Raw genomic sequence first — 13,509 nt, 5'->3', positions numbered from 1 at the left:
CTCCCATTCTGTAAGTTGTCTGTTTATTGATAGTTTATTTTGCTGTGCAGAACTTCTTACAACTAATTAGACTCCATTTGTCAATTTTTGCTTTTGTTGCAATTGCTTTTGGTGTCATCATGAAATCTTTGCCAGTTTCTACTTCCAGAATGGTATTGCTGAGGTTGTCCTCCAGGGTTTTTATACTTTTCCCTGTTGCTTGCTTTTGTCATCTTTGTTGAAGATCAGATGGTCCTGGTGTGCAACCTTACTTCTGAGTTTTCTATTGTGTTCCATTGGTCTGTATGTCTGTTTTTGTGCTAGTACCATGTTGTTTTCATCACCATAGCCCTATAGTGTAGTTTGAAGTCAGGTAATATGATGCCTCCAACTCTGTTCTTTTTGCTGAGGATTGCCTTGGCTTTTTGGGCTCTTTTTGGTTCCATGTAAATTTTTAAATATTTTTCTCTAGTTATGCAAAGAATGTCATTGGTAGTTTGACAGGAATATCATTGAATCTGTAAATTGTTTTGTATGGCCATATTAACAATACTGATTCTTCCTATGCATGACTGTGAAATGTTTTTCCATTTGTTTGTGCCATCTCTGATTTCTTTGAGCACTGTTTTGTAGTTCTCCTTGTAGAGATCTTTAACCTCCCTGGTTATCTGTATTCCTAGGTATTTTATCCTTTTTGTGGCATTTGTGAATAGATTGTGTTCCCGATTTGGCTCTCGGCTTGGCTATTGTTGATGTATAGAAATGCCAGTGATTTTTGTACATTGATTTTGTATCCTGCAACTTTGCTGAACTTGTTTGCCAGTTGAAGAAGCTAAAGACCAAGACTATAAGGTTTTCTAAATATGGAATCATGTCATCTGCAAACAGGGATAGTTTGACTTCCTCTCTTCCTATTTTGATGCCCTTTATGTCTTTCTCTTGCCTGATTGCTCTGGCCAGGATTCCCAATACTATGCTGAATCAAAGTGGTAAGAGAGGGCATCCTTATCTTATGCTGGTTTTCAAGGGGAGTTTTTCCAGCTTTTGACCATTCAGTATGACATTGGCTGTGGATTTGTCATGGATGGCTCTTATTTTGAGATATGTTCTTTCAATATCTAGTGAACTGAGAGTTTTTAACGTAAGAGACATTGAATTTTACTAAAAGCCTTTTCTGCATCTTTTCAGATAATCACATGGTTTCTGGCTTAATTATGTTTAAGTGATTAATTACATTTATTGATTTGCATATTGTTGAGCCAACCTCCAACCTCGCATCCCAGAGATAAAGCCTACTTCATCATTCTGGAATAGCTTTTTGATGTGCTTCTGGGTTCAGTTTGCAAGTGTTTCACTGAGGATTTTTGCATAAACGTTCATCGAGGATACTGGTCTGAAGTTTTCTTTTTTTGTTATGCCTCTGACTGTGGCAATTTTTAAAAATAAGACAGCAATAAAGTTTGCAGTATCAATTGGCTCTTCCAATACAAAAATTTTCTCTGTATTATGCAATGTTATTTGATAGCATTGTGCCCACAGTAGAACTTCTTTTGAAATTGAAGCCAATGCTCTCAAACCCTGCTGCTGCTTTATCAATTAGTTTTATGTCATATTCTAAATTCTTTCTTGTCATTTCAACAATGTTCACAGCATCTTCACTGGAAGTAGATTCCATCTTAGGAAGCCACTTTCTTTGCTCTTTCACAAATAGAAAATTCTCATTCATTCAAGTCAGATCATGAGATTGCAGGAATTCAGTCACATCTTCAGGCTTCATTTCTAATTCTGGTTCTCTTGCTATTTCCACCACATCTGTGTTACCTCCTCCACTGAAGCCTTGAATCCCTCCAAGTCATCCATGAGGGTGGGAATCAACTTCTTCCAACCTCCTGTTAATGTTGGTATTCTGACCTCCCATGAATCACAAATGTTCTTAATGGTATTTATAATGCTGAATCCTTTCCAGAAGGTTTTTCAATTTACTTTGCCAAGATCCATCAGAGAAATCACTTCCTATGGCAGCTATAGCCTTACAAAAATGTATTTCCCAAATAATAAGACTTGAAAGTTGAAATCACTCCATGATCCATGGGCTACAGAATAGAGATTGTGTTAGCAGGCATGAAAACAATATTGACCTCGTTGTACATTTCCATCAGAATTCTTGGATGACCAGGTACATTGTCAATGATTGGTCATATTTTGAAAGGAATCTTTTTCTCTGAACAATAGGCCTCAACAATAAGCTTAAAATAGTCAGCAAACCATGCTGTAAACAGATTTGCTGTCATCCAGTCTTTGTTATTTCATGTATAGAGCACAGGCAGCATGAATTTAGTATAATGCTTAAGGGCCCTAAGATTTTCAGAATGGTAGATGAGCTTCAACTTAAAGCTACCAGCTGCATTAACCCCTAACAAGAGTGTCAGCCTATCCTTTTAAGTTTTGAAACAAGACTTCTCTCTAGCTGTAAAAGTCCTAGATATCCTCTTATTCCAATATAAACCTATTTCATGATCCTAACTAGATTTTCTAGATAATTTGCTGCAGCTTCTCCATCAGCACTTGCTGCTTCCCCTTGCATTTTTATGTTGTGGAGACAGCTTCTTTCCTTAAACCTCATGAACCAAGTTCTGCTAGATTCCAACTTTTCTTCAGCTTATCTCTCAGCCTTCGCAGAATTGAGGAGAGTTAAGGCCTTCCTCTAGATTAGGCTTTGATTTAAGAGAATGTTATAGCTGGTTTGATCTTCTATCTAAACCACTAAAACTTTCTCTGTACCAGCAATAAGCCTCTTTTGCTTTCTTATCACTCATGTGTTCATAGGAGATGCTCTTTTAATTTTCCTCAACAGTTTTTCCTTTGCATTCAGGATTTGGCTATTTGGCACAAGTGTTCTAGCTTTCAGCTTCTCTCAGCTGTTGACATGCCTTCTTCACTAAACTTAATCATTTCTAATTTTTTAATTAAAATTAGATGTGAGAGTTTTTCTTTCACTTGAACATGTAAAGGTCATTGTAGGGTTATTAACTGTACTAATTCTAATATTGGTGTATTTCAGGGAATAGGGAGGCTTGAGGAGAAGGAATGAGATTGGGGAATAGCCAGTTGGTAGAGCAGTCAGAACATTCACACCAGTTATAGACTAAGTTTCCTATCTTACATGGACATAGTTCATAGTGCCCCAAAACAATTACAATACTAACACCAAAGATCACTAATTACAGACCATAACAGATGTAATAATAACGAAAAGTTTGAAATATTGCAAGAAATACTAAAATGTGACACAGACACAAAGTGAGCCATGCTTTTGGGGAAAAAATGGCCCTAACGGACTTGTTCAATGCAGTGTTGCCACAAGTCTTCAATTTGGAAAAACCACAATATCTATAAGATGCAATAAAGTGGAATGCAATAACATGAGATTTGTCTTGTTTTAGACTTTTTCTCAAAAGAGAGAAAGGCTCTCTGGTTGAATGGAGAAGTTAGGGTAAGATGGAGGAAGATGGAGAATCTAGACCTCTGACCTCTTGGCTTATCCATTTTCTTTGCCCTTGATGGTACCTGCAAAGGATCTTCTTGGAACAAAGGAACTCTAGAGAGCAGACATGAAACATCAATCATTTGATCAGTCTCTCTGCCCATGCCAGGCTTTTTGTCACAGCAGACAGTATCATCCAATTCCCATTAAAGAAACAATGGAGTTCTATTTGACTCATTTTAATCCTTCTTTTACCATAATCAATATGTTACTGCAGCATGCTGTTTTTTATTTTATAACTGTGCTTCTGTGATATAAAATAAGCAGCAAAAAATGGACAAAGTCACCCAAACAACTCACTTATATAAGAACAATAATCCAAGAATTGAAATAAATTTCTAGATGCTTTGACTAATTTTCCACTTATCCTCTAGATATCACTATCATACAGATAGAGGCAACACTTTTCCATGTCAGCCCTCCCTCTCTGGGTTGGTTCAGAGGAATGTTCCATATCAGGAAGAACCACTGCTGTGACTCATAAGCCTTCTCCCTGCCCCATTATTATGACTATCTGTAAGTGTGCACAGTACCTCCTGTAGCGATACCTCCATTTCGTATGTGAGGAGTGCCCTTGGATAGACTTTTCATATTAACTTAAATTCTCATAATTCTTGCCCACCAGTGGATATCTTTGACATACTCCCTGGCTTTTACCTGGGAGTATTAACATATTTTGATTTTTCCCCCAACCATTCTCCATGAAAGACCCTTTATTTTGGAAGAATCACCAGAGAGCCATTCTCAGAGCACATAGAGGACATCCATGATGAGGAGAAGAAAAAAAAAAAAAACAACTTTAGAACAGGCTGACAAAAGCTATTTTTCATCCACAGAGATTATCCTGACAAGTAGTTGCATCAAAAGTTAGTCACCTGTAAAAATGCTACAAAAACTAATAAATGAGTTTAGCAAGGCAATAGGATTCAAGATCAACATACAAAAATCAACTATATTTCTGTATGCTGGCAAAAAATAAATCACAAACTGAAAAAAAAAGTATCATTTGCAAACCATCCAAACAAATGAAATATTTAAGGATAATTCTGAGAAAAGGTCATGCATGGCCTGCACTGAAAATGATAAAACATTGCTAGACTAAGTGTAAAAGATTAAATAAAAACCATATCCATGACTTGGAAGACTCTATAATGTTAGGGTCCAAATGATCTAGAATCAATGCAATTCCTATCAAAACCCCAGAAATTAGCAAACTAAAATTCATATGACAGTGCAAGGAACAGTATAGCCAAACAATCTGATGAAAAAAAGAAGGAAGTTGGAGGACTAGCAGCACTATTTTCAAGGCTTACCCTAAGCTCGTAATCAAAACACTCTGCTATTGGTGTAAAGACAGACAAACAGATCAATGGAACAGAATAAATAATCCAGAAATTGACCCACAAATATACAGATTTTTTTAATGGGCAAAGGCAATTTGGTAGAGAATGTGTAGTCTTTTCAACAAAAGGCACTGGAATTATTGAATTACTATATGCAAGAGGAATAGGAGGAGGAAGAGAAAGAACCTTAGTCCATACTTCACACTGTATACAATAATGTTTCGTAGACCTCAAACTATATGAAAATAAATCTACTACTATAAAAATTCTGGAAGAAACCATATGATAAAATTTTTGTTATCTTGAGTTAGACAAAGATTAAACATGACACCAAAAGCACAATTCATGAAAGGAAAAAAAAAAATAAAACAATAAATTAGACTTCATCAAAACTAAAAACATCTGCTCTTTAAAGGACGCTGTTACCTGGGTGACAATATGTACAAACCCCCATGGCACGTGTTTACCTATGTAGCAAATCTTCACCTGTACCCCCAAACCTAAAATAAAAGTTAAATAAATAAAAGACACTACTAGGTAATTAAAAGACAATCACAGACTGAAAGAAAATATTTACAGTCTGTTAAAGGACTTTTAACCAAAATATGTAAGGACTCTTAAAATCAATAAGAATACAAGCAACTCAATAAAATGGGGCAAAAGATTTGAACAAAGAAGATATATGGAGGAATGCTGGGAAGATGGCCGCCTAAGAACAGCTCAGGACTTCAGCTCCCAGTGAAAGTGCAGAGGGTGAGTGGACGCCGCATTTCCAGACGAACTCTTATTGCCCACAGACCAGGAGATACCCAGGCAGAGGGGTCGCCAGCGTCGCAGTCCCAGCCGGTGCGGCTGTTTTGGCTGATTCCGCCCGCACGGCTGCTGTGACCACGCCCTGTTGCTGCGGTTCTCCGTACAAAAGCCACTGGTCTGGGAGCCCTCTTAGCTGGCGAGCAGAGCCCTGAGACGGCAGAGTTGCCCATTCATCTGAAATAGCGAGTCAGGCCAGGAGATTCCTAGGCAAAAAATCCGCCAGGAGCCGGCGCCGCAGTTCGAGCCGACTCCATGAGTCGCAGCACGGGAGATCCCGGCGCCTTTTCAACAAGGAACGCGGGGTCCTTCAACTTAAATGAGTCAGGGAGACAGGTGATCAGGCTCGGTTGGTCCCACCCCTCCACCCCCAACAACAACGAAAACAAAAACAGTAATTGGAAACCCTCTGGGTTGAGCCCTCCAAACCAAGCACAGCTGAACCGGGACGGTCCGGCTCGGTGGGGGAGGGTCTTCCGCCGTTACTGAGACTCTCCACCGCTATGGAGGCAGGCTGCCGTTGCCGAGGCAACCTGCCACAACAGAGAGAGTCCGCCATAACAGAGGCGGGGCCACCGTTGCCGAGACAGTTCTAACTATGCCCATATAAAAAGGACTACAGGGAAGAGCTCAGGGCAGCTGGGCGGAGCCCACAGCAGCTCAGCAAAGCCCCTGCGGGCAGGCAGTGGCTAGGCGTGCTGCTAGCTGTGCGGGTCAGACCTGAAAGAAAAATCAAAAAAGGCAGAAGTGCAACGGAAACTCATAAAGCTCCAACTCCCTGGGACAGAGACAGACAACAGGTGGATAAACCCACAAAAATGGGAAGAAACCAGCGCAAAAAGGATGAAAACTCCCGAAACCAGAACACCTCTCCTCCTAAAAGGGATCACAACTCCTCACCAGCAAGGGAACCAGACCGGATGGAGAAGGAGGGTGATGAAATGACAGAATCAGACTTCAGAAGGTGGGTAGTAAGAAACTACAATGAGCTAAAAGAACATGTTCTAACCCAAAGCAAAGAAAATAGGAACCTTGAAAAAAAGATTGGACGAACTGCTGACGAGAATGGACAGCATAGAGAGGAGTATAAGTGAATTGATGGAGCTGAAAAACGCAACACGAGAACTTCGTGAAGCATGCACAAGCTTCAACAGCCGAATTGACCAAGCAGAAGAAAGGATATCAGAGGTCGAAGATCAACTAAATGAAATAAAAAGAGAAGGCAAGAACAGAGAAAAAAGCACAAAAAGGAATGAACAAAATCTTCAAGAAATGTGGGACTATGTGAAAAGACCTAATCTACGTCTGATAGGTGTACCTGAATGTGATGAAGAGAATGAATCCAAGCTGGAAAATACTCTTCAGGATATTATCCAGGAAAACTTCCCCAACCTAGCAAGGCAGACCAATATTCAAATCCAGGAAATACAGAGAACACCACAAAGATATTCCTCAAGAAGAGCAACCCCAAGGCACATAATCGTCAGATTCACCAGGGTTGAAATGAAAGAGAAAATGTTAAGGGCAGCCAGAGAGAAAGGTCAGGTTACCCACAAAGGGAAGCCCATTAGACTCACAGCAGATCTCTCAGCAGAAACCCTACAAGCCAGAAGAGATTGGGGGCCAATATTCAACATCCTTAAAGAAAAGAACTTTCAACCCAGAATCTCCTATCCAGCCAAACTCAGCTTCATAAGTGAAGGAAAAATAAAATCCTTTGTGAACAAGCAAGCACTCAGAGATTTCACCACCACCAAACCTGCTCTACAAGAACTCCTGAAAGAGGCTCTACACATATAAAGGAAGAACCAGTACCAGCCACTCCAAAAACACACCAAATGGTAAAAGAGCATCAACACAATCAAGAAGCTGCATCAACTAACCAACAAAACAGCCAGGTAGCATCAAAATGACAGTATCAAATTCACACATAACAATACTATCCCTAAATGTCAATGGACTAAATGCCCCAATCAAAAGACACAGACTGGCAAATTGGATAAAAAGCCAAAACCCATCAGTGTGCTGTATCCAGGAAACCTATCTTACATGCAAGGATACACAAAGGCTCAAAATAAAGGGATGGAGGAAGATCTACCAAGCAAATGGAGAGCAAAAAAAGGCAGGAGTTGCAATTCTCATCTCTGATAAAATAGACTTTAAAGCAACAAAGATCAAAAGAGACAAAGAAGGACATTACATAATGGTAAAAGGATCACTGCAACAAGAAGACCTAACGATCCTAAATATATACGCACCCAATACAGGAGCACCCAGATACATAAGGCAAGTTCTTAATGACTTACAAAGAGACTTAGACTCCCACACAATAATAGTGGGAGACTTTAACACCCCATTGTCAATATTAGACAGATCATCCAGACAGAAAATCAACAAGGATATCCAGGACCTGAATACAGACCTGGAACAAGCAAACCTAATAGACATTTACAGAACTCTCCACCCCAAATCCACAGAATATACATTCTTCTCAGCACCACATCACACCTACTCTAAAATTGACCACATAATTGGCAATAAATCACTCCTGAGCAAATGCAAAAGAACAGAAATCATAACAAGCAGTCTCTCAGACCACAGTGCAATCGAGTTAGAACTCAGAATGCAGAAACTAACTCAACCGCACAGCTTCATGGAAACTGAACAACTTGCTCTTGAATGTTGACTGGATAAACAATGAAATGAAGGCAGAAATAAAGATGTTCTTCGAGACCAATGAGAACGAAGACACAACATACCAGAATCTCTGGGACACATTTAAAGTGGTCTCTAGAGGAAAATATATAGCAATGAGTGCCCACATGAGAAGAAAGGAGAGATCTAAAATTGACACCCTATCATCAAAATTGAAAGAGCTAGAGGAGCAAGATCAAAAAAACTCAAAACCTAGCAGAAGACAGGAAATAACTAAGATCAGAGCAGAACTGAAGGAAATAGAGACACAAAAAACTCTTCAAAAAATCAATAAATCCAGGAGCTGGTTTTTTGAAAAGATCAACAAAATAGACAGACCACTAGCCAGATTAATAAAAAAGAAAAGAGAGAATAACCAAATTGATGCAATAAAAAATGATAAAGGGGATATCACCACAGATTCCACAGAAATCCAAACCATCATCAGAGATTATTACAAACAACTCTATGCACATAAACTAGTCAACCTGGAAGAAATGGATAAATTCCTGGACACCTGCATCCTCCCAAGCCTAAACCTGGAAGAAGCCAAAACCCTTAATAGACCAATAACTTGGTCTGAAGTCGAGGCAGCAATAAAGAGCCTACCACCCAAAAAAAGCCCAGGTCCAGATGGGTTCACAGCTGAATTCTACCAGACATACAAAGAGGAGCTGATACCATTCCTTCTGAAACTATTCCAGACAATCCAAAAAGAGGGAATTCTTCCCAAATCATTTTACGAGACAAACATCATCCTGATACCAAAACCCGGCAGAGACTCAACAAGAAAAGAAAATTTCAGGCCAATATCCATGATGAACATAGATGCAAAAATCTTCAATAAAATACTGGCAAACCGATTGCAACAGCATATCAAAAAGCTCATCCACCATGATCAAGTAGGATTCATCCCGGGGATGCAAGGCTGGTTCAACATACGCAAGTCCATAAACGTAATTCACCACATAAACAGAACCAAAGACAAAAACCACATGATTATCTCAATTGATGCAGAGAAGGCTTTTGACAAAATTCAACAACCCTTTATGCTAAAAACCCTCAATAAACTAGGTATTGACGGAACGTATCTCAAAACAATAAAAGCTATTTACGACAAACCAACAGCCAATATCATACTGAATGGGCAAAAACTGGAAGCATTCCCTTTGAAATCTGGCACTAGACAAGGGTGCCCTCTCTCACCACTCCTATTCAATATAGTACTGGAAGTTCTAGCCAGAGCAATCAGGCAAGAAAAAGAAATAAAGGGTATCCAAATTGGAAAGGAGGAAATCAAATTGTCTCTACTTGCAGATGACATGATTGTATATCTGGAAGACCCCATCATCTCAGCCCAAAATCTCCTGAAACTGATAAACAACTTCAGCAAAGTCTCAGGATACAAAATCAATGTGCAAAAATCACAAGCATTCCTGTACACCAGTAATAGACTTCAAGAGAGCCAAATCAAGAACGAACTGCCATTCACAATTGCTGCAAAGAGAATAAAGTACCTAGGAATACAACTAACAAGGAATGTAAAGGACCTCTTCAAGGAGAACTACAAGCCATTGCTCAACGAAATAAGAGAGGATACAAACAGATGGAGAAACATTCCATGTTCATGGTTAGGAAGAATCAACATCGTGAAAATGGCCATACTGCCCAAAGTAATTTACAGATTCAACGCTACTCCCATCAAGCTACCAATGACCTTCTTCACAGAACTGGAAAAAAACACCTTAAACTTCATATGGAACCAAAAGAGAGCCCGCATAGCCAAGTCAATTCTAAGCAAAAAGAACAAAGCAGGAGGCATCACACTACCAGACTTCAAACTATACTACAAGGCTACAGTAATCAAAACAGCATGGTACTGGTACCAAAACAGAGATATAGACCAATGGAACAGAACAGAGGCCTCAGAGGAAATACAACATACCCACAACCATCTGATCTTCAACAAACCTGACAAAAACAAGCAATGGGGAAAGGATTCCCTGTTTAATAAATGGTGTTGGGAAAACTGGCTAGCCATGTGCAGAAAGCAGAAACAGGACCCCTTCCTGACACCTTACACCAAAATTAACTCCAGATGGATTAAAGACTTAAACATCAGACCTAATACCATAAAAACCTTAGAAGAAAATCTAGGCAAAACCATTCAGGACATAGGTGTAGGCAAGGACTTCATGACCAAAACGCCAAAAGCAATGGCAACAAAAGCCAAAATAGACAAATGGGACCTAATCAAACTCCACAGCTTCTGCACGGCAAAAGAAACAGTCAGTAGAGTGAATCGGCAACCAACAGAATGGGAAAAAATTTTTGCAGTCTACCCATCTGATAAGGGGCTGATATCCAGAATTTACAAAGAACTAAAGCAGATCTACAAGAAAAAAAACAAACAAGCCTATTCAAAAATGGGCAAAGGATATGAACAGATACCTTACAAAAGAAGACATACAGGAGGCCAACAAACATATGAAAAAATGCTCATCATCACTGGTCATCAGAGAAATGCAAATCAAAACCACATTGAGATACCATCTCACACCAATTAGAATGGCGATCATTAAAAAATCGGGAAACAACAGATGCTGGAGAGGATGTGGAGAAATAGGAACACTTTTACACTGTTGGTGGGAATGTAAATTAATTCAACCATTGTGGAAGACAGTGTGGCGATTCCTCAAGGACCTAAAAATAGAAATCCCATTTGACCCAGCAATCCCATTACTGGGTATATATCCAAAGGATTATAAATCATTCTACTACAAGGACACGTGCACACAAATGTTCATTGCAGCACTGTTTACAATAGCAAAGACCTGGAACCAACCCAAATGCCCAACGATGATAGACTGGATAGGGAAAATGTGGTACATATACACCATGGAATATTACGCAGCCATCAAAAACGATGAGTTCACGTCCTTTGTAGGGACATGGATGAACCTGGAAACCATAATTCTCAGCAAACTGACACAAGAACAGAAAATCAAACACCGTATATTCTCACTCATAGGTGGGTGTTGAACAATGAGAACACATGGACACAGGGAGGGGAGCACTACACACTGGGGTCCGTTGGGGGGAAATGGGGGAGGGGCAGGGGAGTGGGGAGGTGGGAAGAGATAGCATGGGGAGAAATGACAGATACAGGTGAGGGGACAGAAGGCAGCAAACCACACTGCCAAGTATGTACCTATGCAACAATCTTGCATGTTCATCACATGTACCCCAAAACCTAAAATGCAATAAAAAAAAAGAAGATATATAGGTGGCAAATAAGCACACATTCAACATCGTTAATCATTATGGACATAATCATTAAACTCACACTGATGTGCCACTACATACCTATTTGAATGGCTAAAATTAGAAAGACTGAAAATACCAACTGTTAGTGAGGATGTGCAGCAAATTGAACATTTATACACTTCAAATGGGAGTGTAAGATAGTATAATCACTTTGAAAAACAATTTGGCAGTTTCATAAATAAACATATACCTACAATATCATCCAGCCATTATGTTCCTAACTATTTACCCAAAAGCATATATCCATAAAAAGACATGAACATGAATGTTCCTAGCAGCTTCATTTAAATAGTCAAAAACTGGAAACAGCTCAAATATCCACCAACAGATAAACACTCTGTGGTCTAGCCATACAATGGACTACTACTCAGCAGTAAAAAGGGATAAACTATTAATATATGAAAAAACCATGAATTTCAAAATAATTATTCTGAGTAAAAGGAGCCCAACCCTTACCCCTCAAAAAAGAGTATATACTAAATAATTCTACTCACATAAAATTCTAGAAAATGCTAACTAATCCATAATTACAGAAATCAGATCAACAGTTGCCTGGGGACAGGAACAAGGTAGGGGATATACAAGATTCAAGAAAACTTTTGAAAGTGCTGTATCTGTTCATCATCTTGATTGTGGTAATGTCTCACAGGTCCGTACATGTCAAAATGCACCTAGGTGTGTACTACAAATATGTGTACTTTATCTGTTGGTGCTACTGTGTCAATTATACTTTGATAAAGCTGTGCAAATAAAACTGAAAAAGTTCAAAAGGAAGTATTTAGGAAGGATAATTAATTTTATTTGCTCTAGTCTCTGCAGTGTCATATGTAAACAGTTGTTTGACAGCCAAGGATTAAATGACAACAGTCTTCATCTTTAGTGAGGCTGTTGAAAAACATCAGATGGAACCCAGTTCGTAACCTATAGCAAAACACCTTCAATTCACCATCTCCTCATCCTATTTATCTTTCATAGATGCCAGGGACTGCCCCGAAAAGACTCTCTTTCCTTCTCTCTCTAAACATCCTGAATCCTCTCTTCAGCCTTGCCCTGTGGTCATTTTCCCCATCTTTCCCCTACCTTCCTAGAGGTATTCTCCAGTCACTCTGTCACCGCCTCCTCCAGCACCTTTATTCTTCTCCACTCTGATCTACTACTCCTCCTCGATCAGCAGTTTTCTATCCCTTATCCTAAGCAGCATAATTGAAACCCCAGAGGCCAAAAAGTAAAATAATCTTCTTTGGAAGCAGAATGAGTAGAGGTAGAAAGGAATGCTCATACATTAATAACTTTTTTAATTCTAACAGCTGGGTGGTAGAGGAGACTCTCTTATTTTAAAAAGAAAAGATTGGTCCCAAGATCCTGGTCCCCTCTCTGCTCAGAGATCCTCTCTCTGCTCTCGTCCTTCTTCATTCAGTCTCACAGGCAAAGGGACCCAGTTTGGCTCCATTCAGTCTTCCATTCTGACTCTAGATTGCATCCCTATGCCTGAAACACATCGCCCCTTCCCAGCACACCGTGCCCATTCTCTGTCTACTGCTGTTTTAGGTTGTTGCTGTTGCTGTTTTTATTTTGCCTCTTTTCAATCCCTCCCAAGCCACTAGAAGAGAAATGGCCCATTTCATCCTTTTAAGTAGCTCTCTCTTCACATGTATCTTTGGACTTGTAGATGAAGCAAATTCCTTATGAATTTAAATTTTAAGGGCTCTGTTTGTTAAATGTCCATTTGTCTGCATATAGTTAATATAATTAACCTGTCTGTCTGCAGCACTGCTCTCTGCAGAAGACTGTAAAGTCTGTTTCATCACTTCT

The 13,509-nt window shown here is 39.4% G+C and overlaps 1 long non-coding RNA gene across 2 annotated transcripts in view; it reads right to left on the bottom strand.

The window, feature by feature from the left end:
* LOC141581078 (uncharacterized) overlaps nt 1–13,509 on the bottom strand; it is a 675,731-nt gene that overhangs the window by 512,621 nt on the left and 149,601 nt on the right. The gene's annotated exons all lie outside the window — the stretch shown is intronic.

The sequence above is a fragment of the Saimiri boliviensis genome, chromosome 1 (genome assembly GCF_048565385.1).
Source record: "Saimiri boliviensis isolate mSaiBol1 chromosome 1, mSaiBol1.pri, whole genome shotgun sequence".
NCBI classification, from domain to species: Eukaryota; Metazoa; Chordata; class Mammalia; order Primates; family Cebidae; genus Saimiri; species Saimiri boliviensis.
The sequence above is the reverse complement of the archived record's forward strand: the minus strand, read 5'-3'. Positions and strand labels throughout refer to the sequence as shown.